This window comes from Pleurodeles waltl, chromosome 12 (genome assembly GCF_031143425.1).
Source record: "Pleurodeles waltl isolate 20211129_DDA chromosome 12, aPleWal1.hap1.20221129, whole genome shotgun sequence".
NCBI classification, from domain to species: Eukaryota; Metazoa; Chordata; class Amphibia; order Caudata; family Salamandridae; genus Pleurodeles; species Pleurodeles waltl.
This window is the reverse complement of record NC_090451.1, coordinates 67,217,797-67,236,297: the sequence shown is the minus strand read 5'-3', so window position 1 is coordinate 67,236,297 and position 18,501 is coordinate 67,217,797. Positions and strand designations below refer to the sequence as shown.

Sequence of the window (18,501 nt, the reverse complement as noted above, 5' to 3'; positions counted from 1 at the left end):
AGCCCCTCCCAAACACTCCCAACAGAGGCTGAATTCCCTCAGATTTTCTAGTAGGAGTGTGAAGTTTAATATCTGTATAATAGGGGAGCCTCTGAGGGGAGGAGGATGGGTCGCATGTGAATCTATGAAAGATACCAATACTGGAGAACTGCAGTTACAGGTAAGTAACTAATTTTCTTCTCCAGTATTGGATCTTTCATAGATTCACATGCTTGAATCAGAGTAACGAGCAGTAATGCCTTCTTAATTAGTGAATTACCTTGACTGTAATTTTATAGTAATTCTTTAAGTGATGTGACTCACATTAGTTCAGCTTTATACCTCCACCTATACATCTAATATATATATATATATATATATATATATATATATATATATATATATATATATATATACACATATAAATCAATAGAAGAGCAATAGAAAGCTGTGTGGCAGAAAGTTTTGACACAATCTGTTTTGTTATTGTTTTGAGGTCTACAACATGTTAACACAATATAACAAAGAGAATAATTTGAAGCACATCATTAGAGTAAACCACACTGTGATATAAAATTAGATATTAACGAGACTAAGAACCAATATCGAACATACCTTGAGTGTGGTGGTGGGATGTGTAAGAGGCTCACCTTAACGAAATAGATGCCTCAGCACTGCCTGTCCCACTGCTGTATCGACATTATTAGTTTCCTCGAGACAGTAATGACTTGTAAATGTATGCTGGGTGGACCATGTTGCTGCTCTACAGATGCTATGTAGTGGCACACCTGCAAAGAGTGCAGCTGAAGTGGCTACCGATCTTGTAGAGTGGGCTCTCACCTTGGTGTGGAGCGGTTTACCTGCTTTTGAATGGCAGAATTGAATTGCCAGGCCAATCCATCTTGCTATAGTCTGTTTGGACAACGCGTGCCCCTTTCTTGTTCCGCCAAATGCTACAAATAATTGATCAGACTGGCGGATGGCTTGAGTTTTCTGTAGATAAAACTTTAAACATCTTTTAATATCAAGGGAATGTAATGTCCTTTCGGCTACTGTTTGCGGATTTGGAAAAAAGGTTTTTAAGATGACTGGTTCATTCAAGTGAAACGTTGAGGGAACTTTCGGGATGAATTTAGGATTTGTTCGCAGGAGCACACCTGAGTTTGTGAATTGGAGGAAAGGCTGTTTGACAGTGAAAGCCTGAATGTCGCTGATTCTTTTGGCTGAAGTAAGAGCTAGCAGTAACGCTGTTTTCCATGAGATGAATTTTAGATCAGCTTTGTGGATCGGCTCAAAAGGAGCTTTCATGAGCTGCATCAACACAACATTCAGGGACCATAATGGCGGAGGTTTTCTAACTGGCGGGAAGACCCAAAAAAGGCCCTTCATGAATTGTTTGACAATTCTTGTGGAACATAATGAGACTCTGTGTGGTGATCTGCGGTATCTGGAGTTTGCTGCCAGATGTACCCGAATGGAGGAATATGAAAGTCCTGACTTTGCCAGGAGCAGGAGATATGGAAGTACCTGTTCTGGCGGAGCGGACAAAGGATGTATATCTTCTGCTGCACACCATATACAAAAACGTTTCCATTTAAGTTTATAGGTTTTGTTGGTAGTGTCAGCTCTAGCTTTTGCCAAGATGTCTCTACACTCCGGGGAAATGTTGAGATTCAAGTATTCATTGTATTCAGGAGCCAAGCCGACAAATGAAGAGATGACGGATCTGGGTGTCTGACTTGTCCCTGGTGCATCGTTAAAAGAGTCGGACTCTGTCTGAGTCGTAGATGTGGCCGTTCGGAGAGCATGAGGAGCTCCGTGTACCAGACTTGTCTGGGCCATCTGGGAGCTATGAGCAGAAGGCGACACCCCTCTGTCTTCAGTTTGTTGATGACTCTCGGAATGAGCGGGATCGGAGGAAAAGCGTAGGCATAAACTCCGGACCATCTCATCGAAAACGCATTCCCCCACAAACCTTTTTGGGGAAGCCAACTTGCGTAGAACTGGCATTTCTTGTTCTCGAGAGTGGCAAATAGGTCTAGGTTCGGTTTGCCCCATAATAGAAAAAGGCTGTTGAGAGTTTTTTGGTCTAGCTCCCACTCGTGATAAGGAATCACTGTCCTGCTCAGGGTGTCTGCTAGAACATTGGTTTGTCCTGGCAACTGCTCCGTTTTGAGTGAAATATTGTGCTTGATGGCCCATGTCCAGATTTGCTGTGCTAGCTGCAAGAGTTGTAGGGATCTCGTGCCTCCTTGCTTGTTTGGATAAAACATGCTGGTTGTGTTGTCTGTCCTGATTAAGACGCTTGAATTTTGTATCTTTGGCAAGAAAGCTTTTAGAGCTAAGTGTATTGCCTTGAGTTCTAGGTAATTGATGTGGAGTTGAACCTCTTTCGCATTCCAGGTTCCGCTGATTTGCAGGTCCTGGCAGTGTGCACCCCATCCTTCGAGAGAGGCATCCGTTGTTACTATGTAACTGGGTGTTTGAAGAAGGAATGACAGTCCGTTTGACAAATTGGTTAGAGTCGCCCACCACCTCATGGTGTTTTTCATTAGAGGTGTTATGCGAATCTTGTCTTCGAAGGAACCGTTGACCTGAGTCCATTGTATGTCCAATTGCTCTTGCAGGGGTCGCATATGGAGCCTGCAATCTGGGACTAGCGGAATGCATGATGAGATCATCCCTAGCAATGATTTGTAGATGCGGACTGAAATGAACTTTTTTCTGGAGAGCCTGTCTGCCAAGGAGGTTAACTTTTGTTTCCTCTCGTGAGACGGGTACGCTTTGTTGCGGACTGTGTCTAGTATTGCTCCCAAGAAGCTTAATACCTGTTTGGGGTGGAGCTGAGATTTCTGGTAGTTGACTACAAACCCCAGGCTGTGTAACAATTGAAGGCAATAGGAGATATGACTTATTACTTGCGACTTTGAGGGTGCCTTTATAAGCCAGTCGTCCAGGTAAGGAAAGACCTGGATACCTGACTGGCGGAGATGTGCTGCTACCGGAGCCAACATTTTTGTGAAGATTCTGGGGGCTGATTTGAGACCGAATGGGAGAACTCGGAATTGGAGGTGCATACTTCCCACTCTGAACCTTAGGAATTTGCGGTGGTTGCGATATATGGGGATATGAAAATAAGCATCCTGGAGGTCTAGGGATGCCATCAGATCTCCAGCATTTAACAGACGCAGGACATCTTGCAGTGTTACCATCCTGAACGACTGTTTCTTTAGAAACTTGTTCAGTGCTCTCAAGTCAAGGATGGGGCGCCAGTCTCCTGAGGGTTTCTTTACGAGGAAAAAACAGGAGTAGAATCCTCTGTTCTTTTGAGATAAAGGGACTGGTTCTACCGCTCCTTTTCTCAGCATCACTCTTACTTCCTTGAGGAGTTGGTTCATCCTCGGAGGCGGTGGGCCCGATGGAGGAACAATTGGTGGTGTTTCTGTGAATTCCAGAGTATGACCTCCTGCCACTACATCGAGTACCCATCTGTCCGATGTTATAGCCTCCCATTGGGGGAAATAGGAAGTGATGCGACCTTCTACCCTCGATGTTGGTGGGTGGGGAAGTGCTGCGATGACCGGCGGGTCATTGTTTTCTGCCCGTATCTCTTCCTCGGGCAACTCCTCTTCCTCTAGCTGGATGTTTGTAAGCTGCGGCCAGTGGTAACCTATAATGCTGCTGTTGCTGGTGGTACTGGTGTCGTGATCCTGTGGAGGAAGACTGATATTGGGATCTGTATTGTTGGTATCCACCTCGAAAGGAGTAATTTCCTCTTCCCCTTGCTCCACGAAAAGGTTGTTTTTTATATTGCAGGGTACCTAGGGATTTTGCCGTATCGGTATCCGTTTTGATAGCCTGCAACATGTCGTCGACATGTTTCCCAAACAAACTTTCTCCATCAAAAGGCATGTCGAGAACACGACTCTGGACTTCCGGTCTAAATGAAGTAGCCGGAAGCCATCCTTGCCTGCGCAGGACTGCTGTGCCAGCTAATTGTCTGAAGCCAGTGAGAGAAATGTCTATTGCGCTGTCTATAATCTCCGCGGAGACCCTTTCTCCCTCCTGCAACACCTTTTTTGCTTCCACCTTGACGTCTTCTGGCAGTAGATCTAAAAAGGCAGACATGTCTGCCCACATTTGGCGATCGTACCTTCCCAGGATGGCGAGGGAGTTAGCCGCCTTAACTGTGACCGCTGCAACAGGGGAGAATTTCTTGCCGATATTAACTAATCTCCTTCGTTCTTTGTCTGGGGGAGACGCTATAGGTGCGGAGGGGTTTTTGGAACGTCGCTGAGCCGCCTGTGATATGACAGAATCAGGTTTTGGCTGTGAGACTAGACAGGCCGGAGAATCATCTGGGACCTTGTACTTTTTCTCCAGTCTTGGCATTTGTGAAGGCACTGTTGCCGGATTCTTCATTGCCTTCAAACCCTCCTGCCATAAGAAATCTACAATGGGTATAGCTCTTACCGATCTCTTTGATGGCTCTTTGAAGTCGTACAAAAAACATTCGGTTTCATGAGAAACAATTGCAAGGCTAAAATGTTTTGACGCTCTCTCTATTAAATTATGCAAACCTCCTATGTCCTCTGGAGGAGAATCTACTGGACCTGCTGGCTGTGGAGATGGTGTGGGGATGAGATAATCATCCCATTCACTAGCCGCCGAATCTCTTAGCTCACCCTCTTCCCTTTCGTCGTCTGACGAGGGATGAGCTTCCTGAGTTTGGCTAGTTACCGGTATGCTAGCCTGTGGTGTTTCCGAAAGATTAGTAGTCTGGGTTTGCCGAGGTGTCTGGTAGCTTTCAGGTCTAGGTGGCGTGGTCTGAGTTGATGGTGGAAACCTTTTATAGTAGTCATTCAACATATATTGCAGGTCTGCTACTAGTGTGCTAGGCATGGCGAGGGGCGATTGTTGTTCTGCCTGTGGATAGGATGTTGAGGCATAACTAGGCTGGTAATGCTGTTCCTCCTCATCATCAAACTCTTGGCATTTGACATTGAGTTGGGACGGGCTACTAGCTGCCCCAAACATTCCGTCGTTTTGAGAGTATGCATCATCGTCATCATCATCTAAAAGATGTTGTGGTGGGTATGGCAACACTTTACTTGGTGAGGTATGCATTGGCAGAATATTAGACGCCTTGTCCCCCATGGTAATAAGTGAAAGGGGTAAGAACCTGGTGGAGTCGTCCTGATGATATGAGGAATGGTGCGGCGAAGTATCCAGGTAGGTGGATGGTTTATACACTGTTAGTGCTGTGGACGATATGATCGTCGACGTTTCCCTCGTCGACGGTTCCCTCGTCGACGGTTCCCTCGTCGACGGTTCTCTCGTCGACGGTTCCGTCACTGACGGCGTCTTCGCTGACGGGTCCTTCGTCGACGGGTCGTTCGTTGACGGGCCCTTTATGGACAATGGTTCCTTCGCCGACCGTTGTTTCGTCGACGTATCGTCTGTAGGTGCCGTCGTCGGCAGTGCCTTTTTAAACCTCATTGAGAGGTACTTCATAGATGGGCGTGCCCTGGTCGATTGGTGAACCCAGGAGGCCTCTGCCGTCGACGATGTGGTTGCCGACGAAGCTTTCTTAAATTTTTTTGCTGTAATTATCGTCGTCAACGATAACGGCGACGACGTCATAATCATCGGTGAGACCGCTGTTGTGAACGTCGACGATACAGTAGTAGATGTTACCGTCGTCGACGGGGTGGTCATCGACGGTTGTTTTTTCCCTGAAGAGACTTTTTCTGGCTCTTTTTGGGGTGACATAGACAGGGATGCCTTTTTTTAGGTGCTTTTTCGATGCAAAGGCGTAGTAGGTTCTGAATGAACCTTTTTTGGCAAATGTTTTAACCCCTTAGCTGCTGGGCCTTTTCCCCCCCAGTGCTGAGCCCTTTTTTGGCTATTTGAGGTAGTTCGCGCTTAGGGCTTCATAACTTTTTGTCCACATAAGGTAACCACGCCAAATTTGCGTCCTTTTTTTCCAACATCCTAGGGATTCTAATGGTACCCAGAGTTTGTGGTTTCCCCTGGAGGAGACCAAGAAAATAGCCAAAATACAGTGAAAATTTCGTTTTTTTCAAAAAAATGGGAAAAAAGGGCTGCCGAAGAAGGCTTGTGTTTTTTTTCCCTGAAAATGCCATCAACAAAGGGTTTCTGGTGCTGAAATCACTATCTTCCCACCTTTCAGGAACGGGCAGACTTGAATCAGAAAACCACATTTTCCAAAACAAATTTGGCATTTTACTGGGACATACCCCATTTTTACTATTTTTGGTGCTTTCAACCTCCTTCCAGTTAGTGACAGGAATGGGTGTGAAACCAATGCTGGAACCCGGAAAGCTAAACATTTCTGAAAACTAGACAAAATTCTGAATGCAGCAAGGGGTCATTTGTGTAGATCCTACAAGGTTTTCCTACAGAAAATAACAGCTGAAATAAAAAAATATTGAAATTGAGCTGAAAATAACAGCCATTTTTCTTTATGTTTTAATCTGTAACTTTTTCCTGCGATGTCAGATTTCTGAAAGCAATATACCGTTTTGTCTGCTGGACTCTTCTGGTTGCGGGGATATAAAGGGCTTGTAGGTTCATCAAGAACCCTAGGTACCCAGAGCCAATAAATGAGCTGCACCCTGCAGTTGGTTTTCATTCTATACTGGGTATACAACAATTCATTTGCTGAAATATGAAGAGTGAAAAAGAGGTATCAAGAAAACCTTTGCATTTCCAAAATGGGATCAAGATAAGGTTTTGAGGAGCAGTGGTTATTTGCACATCTCTGAATTCCGAGGTGCCCATACTAGCATGTGAATTGCAGGGCATTTCTCAAATAGACGTCTTTTTTACACACTCTCTTATATTTGGAAGGAAAAAATGTAGAGAAAGATAAGGGGCAATAACACTTGTTTTGCTATTCTATGTTCCCCCAAGTCTCCCGATAAAAATGATACCTCACTTGTGTGGGTAGGCCTAGCGCCCGCCACAGTAAATGCCCCAAAACACAACGTGGACACATCCCATTTTTTGACAAAATACAGAGCTGTTTTTTGCAAAGTGCCTACCTGTAGATTTTGGCCTCTAGCTCAGCCGGCACATAGGGAAACCTACCAAACCTGTGCATTTTTGAAAACTAGAGACCTAGGGAAATCCAAGAAGGGGTGACTTGTGGGGCTCTGACCAGGTTCTGTTACCCAGAATCCTTTGCAAACCTCAAAAAGTGGCTAAAAAAACAAGTTTTCCTCACATTTCGGTGACAGAAAGTTCTGGAATCTGAGAGGAGCCACAAATTTCCTTCCACCCAGCGTTCCCCCAAGTCTCCTGATAAAAATGATACCTCACTTGTGTGGGTAGGCCTAGCGCCCGCGACAGGAAATGCCCCAAAACACAACGTGGACACATCCCATTTTTTGACAAAATACAGAGCTGTTTTTTGCAAAGTGCCTACCTGTAGATTTTGGCCTCTAGCTCAGCCGGCACATAGGGAAACCTACCAAACCTGTGCATTTTTGAAAACTAGAGACATAGGGGAATCCAAGATGGGGTGACTTGTGGGGCTCTGACCAGGTTCTGTTACCCAGAATCCTTTGCAAACCTCAAAATTTGGCTAAAAAAACACATGTTCCTCACATTTCTGTGACAGAAAGTTCTGGAATCTGAGAGGAGCCACAAATTTCCTTCCACGCAGCGTTCCCCCAAGTCTCCCGATAAAAATGATACCTCACTTGTGTGGGTAGGCCTGGCGCCCGCGACAGGAAATGCCCCAAAACACAACGTGGACACATCACATTTTTTCATCGAAAACAGTGCCTACCTGTGGATTTTGGCCTCTAGCTCAGCCGGCACCTAGGGAAACATAGCAAACCAGCACATTTTTGAAAACTAGAAACCAAGGGGAATCCAAGATAAGGTGACTTGTGGGGCTCTGACTAGGTTCTGTTACCCAGAATCCTTTGCAAACCTCAAAATGTGGCTAAAATAACACGTTTTCCTCACATTTCGTGACAGAAAGTTCTGGAATCTGAGAGGAGCCACATATTTCCTTCCACCCAGCGTTCCCCCAAGTCTCCCGATAAATATGATACCTCACTTGTGTGGTTAGGCCTGGTGCCCGCGACAGGAATAGATCACACAACGGTCAATGTTGGTCCTTACGTGAGGCAGCTGTTGACCCTGGGGTGATCCATTCCTGACACAGGCACTAGGTGTAGGCACTCAAATGGGGTAGTGTTTTTATCAGGACAGGTGAGGAGTCACTGGGTGTTAGGAATGTTGTGGATCCCAGCATATTCCTGTAGTTTGTGTGACAGAAATGCAAGAAAAATTTAGTTTTTTTTCCAACATTTCAGCTTTGCAGGGTATTCTGGGTAAGAAAACTTTGGGGAATCCACACAAGTCACACCTCTGTGGACTCCCCCGAATGTCTAGTTTCCAGAAATGTTTGGGTTTAGTGTGATTCTCTATATGGCGGCCGAATTCAGGACCAAAAACACAGGTGCCTGCCTTACAAAACCAGTTTGTTTTGCCATAGATAATTTTGATGTCTCCACAATATGATTTGGGTGGTGGAATTTGGGGATGAACTAAATTTGGGGAGCTCCCAAGAGAGCACTCTCTCTCTCTCTCTTTCTCTCTCTCTCTCTCTCTCTCTCTCTCTCTCTCTGCTTGCCGCCGCATTCACCTGCTCTCTGGGATGTCCTAACCCACTATTACCCAGTTGCACGAACAGCTTGCGAAGGGACAGCAGGACTGTCCTCATTACCTCCCTCATAATGTACTGGAAGAGGAGTTATCGAATGGGACTCCTCTGACTGAAAAATCACTCCCAGAGTCTGCGCCATTGTCCTATCCCTCAGATGCTGTCTCAGTATCTGATATCTCAGTCTCTGATCCTATGTCAGAGCGGTCCTCTATAACCCGAGTGCAGGCAGCAGTCATCCATCAAGATGCCATCTCTGCTATTGGCTAAACTGTTGCTCTAAAACACTAGCCTACATAGACAGTCACAAAATCGATGGTGTGTGTGAGATACGTGCAACAGTAGAGGCCACCTTACCTGCGCTTCTTCCCTCAATCAGCACGTACTTTCAAGACACTCAAAAAACACCTTGTCACAAACCATTCGTCACAGTCTTTAGCACCTCCTGCGCCCAGTCCAACAATCATTATTGGTGCTCCCACTCCCTCCTCCTCGGATTCCCTCATTACCACCCAGCAAAAGTGCCCTTCATCTCTCCATAGCCGCCCTCCACCCCGCACATACATTTCATTGGTATTATAGCGCAGGTAATGGCTGACTTTACTAATGTACTCAGCTATTTACATAAAATACAGATTTGCTCTTTGCAGTAGGCATATAAACCTTCTGCGCTTCTTTATGGCACTAAAACTGCCACTAGACAAGTCGGACCCCTTTCCCCCCAGGGAAACCACACACATATTGACAAAAGTGATATATATATGACAGCCAACCACCTGAAACTCAACTCAAGCAAAACCGAAATAATCCTCTTTGGCCCACACAAAAACACCTGGGACCCCTCATGGTGGCCCACCACGCTAGGCCCTGCACCCACCCCCGCCAACCACGCACGCAACCTCAGCATCATCCTAGACTCCTCCCTCTCGATGACCCAACAAATCAACGCTCTCACCTCCTCATGCTTCAACACACTCCGTATACTGAAAAACATTCAAATGGATCCCCACAGAGACCAGATAAAACTGTCACTCACGCACTCATCAGCAGCAGGCTTGATTACGGAAACGCCCTCTACGCCGGCACCACTCTAAAACTCAAGTGCAAACTACGCGCATCCAGAACTCAGCAGCACGACTCATCCTCGACCTCCCCCGACACGAACACATCTCTCCACACCTCAAATCCCTCCACTGGCTCCCCACTGACAAAAGGATCACCTTCAAGATCCTCATCCTCGCACACAAATCACTCCACAACACAGGCCCTGCCTACCTCAACGAGAGTCACCTTCCACACCCCCACACAAAACGTCCGCTCAGCTGACCTCTCTCGCCTCTGTCCCCCGCATCAAACACACCACCACCGGGTGCAGATCCTTCTCCTACCTTGCACCCAAAACCTGGAACGCCCTCACAACCCACCTTCGCAAGACCCAAAACCTACTTCTTTTCAGGAAGGGCCTCAAAACCTGGCTTTTCGAACAGTGAACCTCCCAGCCCCTTTCCCTCCCCCCATCCCCCCCTCCAGTGCCTTGAGACCCTCACGGGTGAGTAGCGCGCTTTATAAATCTTTGATTGATATATATAGATCTACCTCTATATATATATATATCTATCTACATAGATATATCTATAGATATATATCAATGTACATAGATATATCTATCTACATAGATATATATATATAGATCTATATATACATCTATTTTTTTTAGTTGTTGTATGGTTTCCTTGGGGGCCAAAATGGCCCCCAGGGAAACCCTACAACATCTTTAAAAAAAATATTGCCCCCTGTCATTTTATTTAATTTTTTTGGAGAAAAAGAAAATTCCCCTGGGGGGGGGCGCGGCCCGGGGGGGGGGGGGGCGGCCCGTTTTCCGAGGGGGCCGCCCCCCCAAAGTGAAATCCCTGGCGTCTAGTGGTGTGCTGCGATCGGGGGGCCAGGAAACCTTTCACTTTCAGGAAGGCCTCGTAAGAAAGGGGAGAGTCTCCCCTTTCTTACGAGGCCTTATAAGAGACATGCACAAAATAGGAAGAATCACATAGGAAGAAGCGCTCACAGGAAATCTCCACATTTTCAGATAAAAAACATTGCAGGCACGGTGCTCGTGGCAAGAGGAACTTCCTAACTCCTCTAGTGTTTCCTAGGAAACTAATAACAATAAGAACAAATTGTCACGGCACTCGTGTATCAGTACTCAGTATTTAGGTAAATGTTTCCTGGTCCATATTACATATCTGGTGCCAAAATATTCTGATAAATTTCGCTGACGCACAGGAACTCATGAGTGAGTATAACTCAATTTATTCTTTCAGAAGAGCAGATCATTTCGGAAAACGAAAACGTTCATTGATTCAATATTCATGAATCACCAAAAGCCAAACGCCAACACGTGTTTCGTCCAATAAGATAATAATCTTAAAGACTTCATCAGGGCTGAAATAAATAAAACAGTAACTATAGCTATAGTATACGCAATCCAATTTATGTTTGGTTAACAGATAAAAGAATATTAGTTAACAAAGACGATCTAAGCCCTTCAGCCCGTGCAAGTTGTGTAAACAAACTAATACAAGGTTGATTACTCGAAAGTGGGAAAAATGAATGATTACAACTAAAACAAAAATAAACACAAAAACAAAAATAGGAGGTTTCCAAAAACATCCACATGAAAGGTTCGACAATAGTTAGTCTCCTAATCAGAGTGTTGTGAAGACACAAGTGCGCAAGTCCAAAAAAGCTATTTGGCCCAAATAACCTATCACGTGACAACACCACTGTGAATCAGAAAAAGAAAGTGCAAAACACCCAGTAGTAACACTCCAAAACCCACTAGTGATGTGAGAAAAAACCAAGAGTTTATAACCCTAGACTTATATAAAGTTCAACAAATCAACACGCCTACCTTATTCAAAATATCTATATAGCCGGAAAGTCCAATCCTTATATTATAGTGAATATCTATAAATAATGAGAGATACCCATAAAGTATCAGCTACCTTTACATATAATAAAATAAACCTAACCCAATTAAGTGGTCCAATAACATAAAATTCTCAAACTAACCTCGTTAAATCCATATTATATATCATAATGTGTGATGAAGTAATGTACAAGTAATCCTAAATAGAAAACAAACAAAAATGTTGTCAAGGATAAAGTAAGAGCAACACCATGTATCAAAAGCGAAATTAAGCTCCTAGAGTGGTAATCTCTATTTAAAAATTATCAATACGTTCATACAGTAAACTCAGTAACTCACCTATCAAATAGAAATATTCATTAAACGCAAACCGCGTTCATATCTTAGCGCGGAGTTGCGGAGTATCAGCAGGTGAAATTGAACGCCGAAAAACTTACGGCCGCCATATTTAAAGCGTCGCCCCGACGCACTAAAAAAGAAAATAGAAAATGGACCAAGTCCGCTCTCGCGGGCGCCATCTTTAAATGGTAGGAAGGTACTCGTAACAAAAGAAAGTGCCAAAACGGGTGATTTTTAGATCCCGGAAGCACAGATTAAAGGTAGCTCTCTTAACTAATTCAGGTCCCAAGCTAAGATAGGACAGGCATATCTATGCCCAGCATAAACAATGCACTAAAGTCGAAAAATTGAAATATCAAAAGAATAGATAATTATGTTAAACAGTGAAAAGGTAGTCATACCGAAAAAAGGGGCAAAAACAGTTATTTGTAAGAAACGACAACATATAAAGGGGAGTAACTGTAACCAATTGAAGCCAATAGCTAAATTAGAACAAGGCACAGTTATGCACAGCACAACAATCTGAATAGTATGGAGATGACATAAAATAACACAAGGAAAAAGAAATTTTTTAACAATGATTTCAAATGTTAAAATAACCTATGAAAATTGAAATAAGATCAGACATACATAATATAATAAAAGCAGAGTATCATGTAGACAAAGATATTTTTAGAATACCTGTTCATTACATATGTTAGAATTAACACTACTATCACAGCATAGAGATGTATAAGAACTATAAACATGACGTGAACATCAATGATTTCTTATGATCAACATAGACATGTATATCCATAGGTTAACAATCTTGTAAAGTTGATAATATACATAAATCCAGCATCTATATAGGTCTTCTATTTGTCACCCAAAAAATATTCCATCTCAAAATTGGTATTAAGGCCCTCCTCTACCGCTCTAAGTTTCAGAATCCAATAGCATTCCTTTTTCCTGAGGGCCAACTCTCTGTTGCCCCCTCTGGGGTGCGATCGGGGGCCAGGAAACACTTTCAGGAAGGCCTCCCCTTTCTTACGAGGCCTTCCCGAACGTGGGAAAGGCCGTTTTCCCCATTGAAGCAGGAAGCGGCCGCAAGGCTGCTTCCTGCTTTGATGGGGAAAACACCTTTGAAATGTCAGCGCGCCTCGTGGCGCGCTGACGTCACAAAGGGGCGGGTGGGGGGGTGACACGGATGACTCGCACCAGGGAGGGTGTGTGGGCGTCGGCCAGTGGCCGACGCCTGCATCAAAAAGGTTAATGTCTCTGAGTGGGAAACATCCTTTTTTGCCTCAGTAGAGACTTGTTTTGTCTTTTTGGGCACCTTCCTTGGTGGCTCATCAGACCCTCTACTTCTCTCACCTGTTCTTTTCTGAGGGCGAGAAGCCTGTGATGATGCTTCGCTGTCGTCTGAGGAAGGATGTTCTATGGCTTTCTGTTTTTGCAGCCATAAGAGAAGTCTACCCTCACGGTCCTTGAGGGTTTTTTGACTAAAGGTGCGACAGATTTTGCAGTCTCTCACCTTGTGGTCTGGATGGAGGCAGTAGATACACTTCTTGTGGGGGTCATCAACATGCAGTCTCTTCTTCCCACAATTGTCACAGTCTCTGAACAGACCCTTCTTTGTCTTTTCAGACATGGTAAAGCTATAGAGCTAGTTTCCTGAGAGAAACAATCTTCAGTCAGAAATAAGGAAAAAACTGAGCAGAGCTCAGGGAGACTCCCTTCACATGACGTGCGGTAGAAAATCTGAGGGAATTCAGCCTCTGTTGGGAGTGTTTGGGAGGGGCTGAATCCTGATTGGTTGATACTGAAGTTTGGGTCTTTTCACAAAACAAAGTGGATAGACAGTAAAATACTCTAGGAGGCCTACTGGGGCCTACTTGTTTTACTTTTACTGACTTACTGCTTTATGTATTTAAACTTACCGTGAGGCTCCCACCTCGACGACGGGGATGATTCAAGCATGTGAATCTATGAAAGATCCAATACTGGAGAACTAGGCCTAGGCTACTTAACTAAACCAACATCAAAAAGGAGGGACATGGAGGTTGATGGTCCAGTGTACAATCTCCCAAAAGTACTACTATCAAAACAAAGAGTACACTGTTCCAAAGGGGGAGTCAAGGGAACCTACATGTTTAGGAGCAAGAGCCATCACACATCCTATCGGATGTCATGCTTCATCATCGGGGGTGCTCCTCGTCAGACCGGCACTACAATGTCTGACGGGCTCCCCGTGAGGGGGCTCTTTGCCGGAGATCTTTTAGTGACTGCCGTGGTAGAGTATACTAACGTGGTGCCTACGAGCAGACACTAATTGAACAGGAGAGAGAAAAAACTAAAATTGGTTCTAAACCTCGGCAGACATCACCACTTAATTTTGTCAGGAAGCAAGAGGATTAGACCAAGATTAAAAGCAACGTGAAAGTGGTAATTTGAGATATAATGCTCAGACACTTTCCTATTGGGTGAGGAAATGCAAAATATCACGTCCCCTCTAAACACAGGTCAACATGTTTCGCATCCAGCGGTCCAACCGGATCCTATTACGCTTCATCAGGACCAACACAAACAAAAAGGAACTTCTCCTGAAGCACAATGAGTAACTATAAACACTAATAGGTCTCTCTAGAAAAAAAAGAGTTTGAACACAGTCACTTACATTCAAGTATACTGTCCGTCCGGTCAACTAAACAAAAAGGTCACCCATCCCCAACTCTGGGATAAGGCTCCTTGGAAAAGCACAAGCCTAGGACTGTTGCTGAAGGTGAGCAAAGGTCCACGCGTCTGGAACCTACCCCGTCTGTCCTCCCTCTTTGTTTTGATACTTAACTAAACCACCAGTTATTAAAACAAACCTATTCTCTGTTCGAAGGCACTTAGCTTTTAATTAGGCATAACCTGGAATAACTCCTCGTTTCATCTTTAGGCCCTAACTTCTTCGGCCTCTTCCCCCGATCCTCTGTTGCCCTGACATAATTAAGGAGTACAGCCTGCTCTATAAAACTAGAATTTTATTTTTGGCTACGACTACCTTAGGCTGAACTATATGGTTTCCTACAACTACAGACCTCAGTGAACAATCCTCAAACAAGTTCACCCTTGAACATCAACCCTTTACTTATCCCATCACCCAACAGCTTCCATTCTTAAGTGGTCACGTGTCTCCCAGCTATCAATCAACTAGTAATACTGATAATTAAACCCACTCCTAGTTTTCCCTTTCACCGCACTGAACTTAAGTTGTGTTATTTTGTTTTAGGTGTTACTCTCAAGCTTCTCCCTGCTCGATCTTGCTCTGAATGTCCTTCTGCTCTCATACCCGCTGTTCCCATAGGGCTACCGTGACACAAGATCACTGTCCCACTACCTAACTTGCTGCCCAAATTATGTCCTGACCTACCATTCCCGGTAGGATAGCTGACTCGATACCTTGACCCTCTCTCAGCATGACCACATCCCCTATTCCTCCCATGCCTTGCTATCTCCCACACAGCCAACACCACTGTTCCAGCACTTAACTCCGCCACCAGGATCACTCCCTTTAAATCATAGCCCTAACAACTCTAAGCCCTTTTCCAAATCTGAACCTTATACATATAACATCATCTTCCCTCTAAATCAATCTGTGAATTGGGCTAAAACCTTCAAACATAGGATCCTGCATGATTTCCTTGAAAAACTGCTTCTAAACCATATGCTAGTACTAGACATGGTTCACTGAAAACGAACCTCTGGTTTTTCACCTCCAGGTGGATACGCTTGATTCCCACATCCCAGTGTTGTCCTAGACTCAAATGCAGCCACAAATATTTTCAAAAATACATTTACAGCTATTATGGACAAGGTAGCCAACACTTCTTTAAGTCAGTTCTTGTACTCCTTCACAGCCCTAGATGCACTTACATAACCCATGTATTCAATACCAAATCAGAATTTGTTAGTATCCAGATCAATAGTGCCAGAAATAGATACAAAAATCTTTCCGAGTGGTTGAGCCAACGAACAAGCTCAGGGCCAGTCTGGTTTTCTGGATCCCAACAAGGAGATTGAAGAATTTGCTCACTTCTTTGACACCAAGATCAAAATACTGAGGCTTCAATCCTCACAACTTCCACCATTCTATACGGTAGTACTGTGAGTAAATCACCCAACAACCGGGCTCCTTCTCAGGGACATCTCCCAGCCTGAGCACTTCAACATCATCCCCAGCTCAGTCTTTCAAATTACTTCATATACTTCCTTTCTGCTCACCTAGCTAAATGGATGTGAAATGCCTTTATACCCCCATTGGGCTAGCCTCATTAATCTGTCTATACACCAAGGATCTTTTCCTGATTGCTCAAAAACTGGACAACTCTCCACACTATTACCAAAAGAATCCACTAACCATGTAGACATCCACAACAACTATTGCCAGTCTCAGGACTTCCTAGCCAAAATCCTTGAAAGATGTGCCAAATTTCTACTGAACCAGTTAATCAAGGATAACAATCTGATCAATGAGTTTCAATCCAGTTTCAGTCCCAGTCTCAGTGCAAAAAACTGTGGTTCTGCAAATATTCAATGATGCACTCAGGGTCCTGGAAATTGGCAACTCTTGCTTCCTTGTTCTTCTTAATTTACTAGTAGCTTTCAATAGTGTGAACCAGGAAATCCTTATGCACACTCTAAAAGACTGTCTGGGTTTCAGAGGCTATGCACTGAAGTGGTGTACCTCCTCCCTTGAAAATTGCTCATACCTGGTGAAGAATAAAAATGCTCAGTCACAGCGTGTAGCTGTTCCTCAAGACATTCCACAAGGATATGTGTTTGCTCCAACTCTCTATTCAATCTATAACACTCTTTCAATCTATACCTTAAACCACTAAGCTTTCTGCTAAAGGACTCTAGCTTATCCTTCCACCACTTGACAAATCTCAATAGAGTACTACTCCCATCAAAATTCTACCATGGATGACTTCACATCATCTCAAGCTTAAGTAGCACAAAACAGAACGCCATTCCATTTTCATCAAAGTCTCCCTCTCCATCTATTGAAGAGTGGCTATCCACAACTGACATCCTCAATTTCTCCCCATCAATTTCCAGAACATCACACCCAACGTTTCAACCCTGAGAGCAGACTGAGCTTCATTGACTACATCAATCTTGCTGCAAAAAAATGCTAAGTACCACCTCAAACTCGTCAGTAGGATCAAACCCTTCCTTTGCAATGAAGACCTCAAAGAAATCAAACAAGCTATTGTCCCCTTGAAACGTAATTACAAGAATGCCAGTCTTCCTGGTATTCCTGAATCTTACCTAGCCACTATCAAAACATCCTTGAATGCTGCTGGCCGCCTGGCCACAGAATGCTGCAGTTCTGATCACATTATCTCTGTCCTGCATCTATAGGCAAGATCCTTATTGAATGCTGATGCAGGTACAAAATTGCCTGCATAGTTCATAAGATTTTACACACTGATCAATCACATTATGTGGACAACAGACTGAAGCTTTGTGGCAGCATTAATCAACTCAAGAGCCTTGTCTCTGTTCTTCTTAAAATCCCTGCCTTCAAGAAAACGTGCACTCCGAATCAGTACTTCTCAGACTCTGCCCAAAACCTGGAACTTTCTTCTGCTTCACATGCCATGCAGACCTTATCCTCTCACTCTGCTTTCAAGAAACAACTGAAAGACGTTCTCCTGATTAATATGATCGCAAATAACACTTCCTCTTAGTTACGAAGTGAAGCTCAAGCCAGTTAAATACCATAAGGCAGCTTCTTTGTATGACTGAGCTTGTCAGCGCATCTACATTTGGTGCTATTTTCTCATATTTTACTGACTTCTTGTAATTTGTCTCCTACAAAGTTTTTATCTCTCCCCTCTTTTCTGACTGTATCCCTCATCTGACCATATTTGCTTATCCTTCATTGTATATATTTGTTCTTTCTTTTCCTGAGAGTTTGCTATCATTTATAAAGAGTTCTGATGCTTTTGGGTCTTGTATGCGCTATGTAAAAACCAGAACAAATAAACAAAGAAACTAACAAACAAACAAATCAATAAATAGATATAGCATGCAAGCTGAAGAAAGAAGGAGCAAAAGAAAAAAGAGAAGCAGAGAAGTACAGAGAATGAGAGATCGCATGCATGATAGAGAGCGAGAGAGAGATGCTGAAGCAAGCAAAGGGGACAGTGCAGTGCTTCATTTACGCTGGTGTTTGCTGGTGCTCAACACCGGGACTTTTTTCTAAACACCTGCAATTATTTATGACAGTCTATCACATGGTGGCGCTGCTTACCTGTTTTTGAACATACTAAATCAGAGTAGCATTTAACAATTGAATATACTTTTTTTTTTTAATCATACAAACAGCAAGTCCATTCCATCATTATACCAGATGGTGCACTGGGTTAGTACAAACTGGTCTATTTATATGACACAGATATTCAGGCTGCACTGGCTTGGGCAGTGTGTGGTGCCAGCCATGGAGATTTCATGACAATTACCTTGGGACCAGAAACGTAATTGTTTACAAATAAACTACTGAGCCAGTGTATGAAAGTGT

At 43.9% G+C, this 18,501-nt stretch overlaps 1 protein-coding gene across 2 annotated transcripts in view; it reads left to right on the top strand.

The window, feature by feature from the left end:
* The window catches only part of ATCAY (ATCAY kinesin light chain interacting caytaxin), a 146,439-nt gene that overhangs the window by 43,557 nt on the left and 84,381 nt on the right, over nucleotides 1-18,501 (top strand). The window lies entirely within an intron of this gene.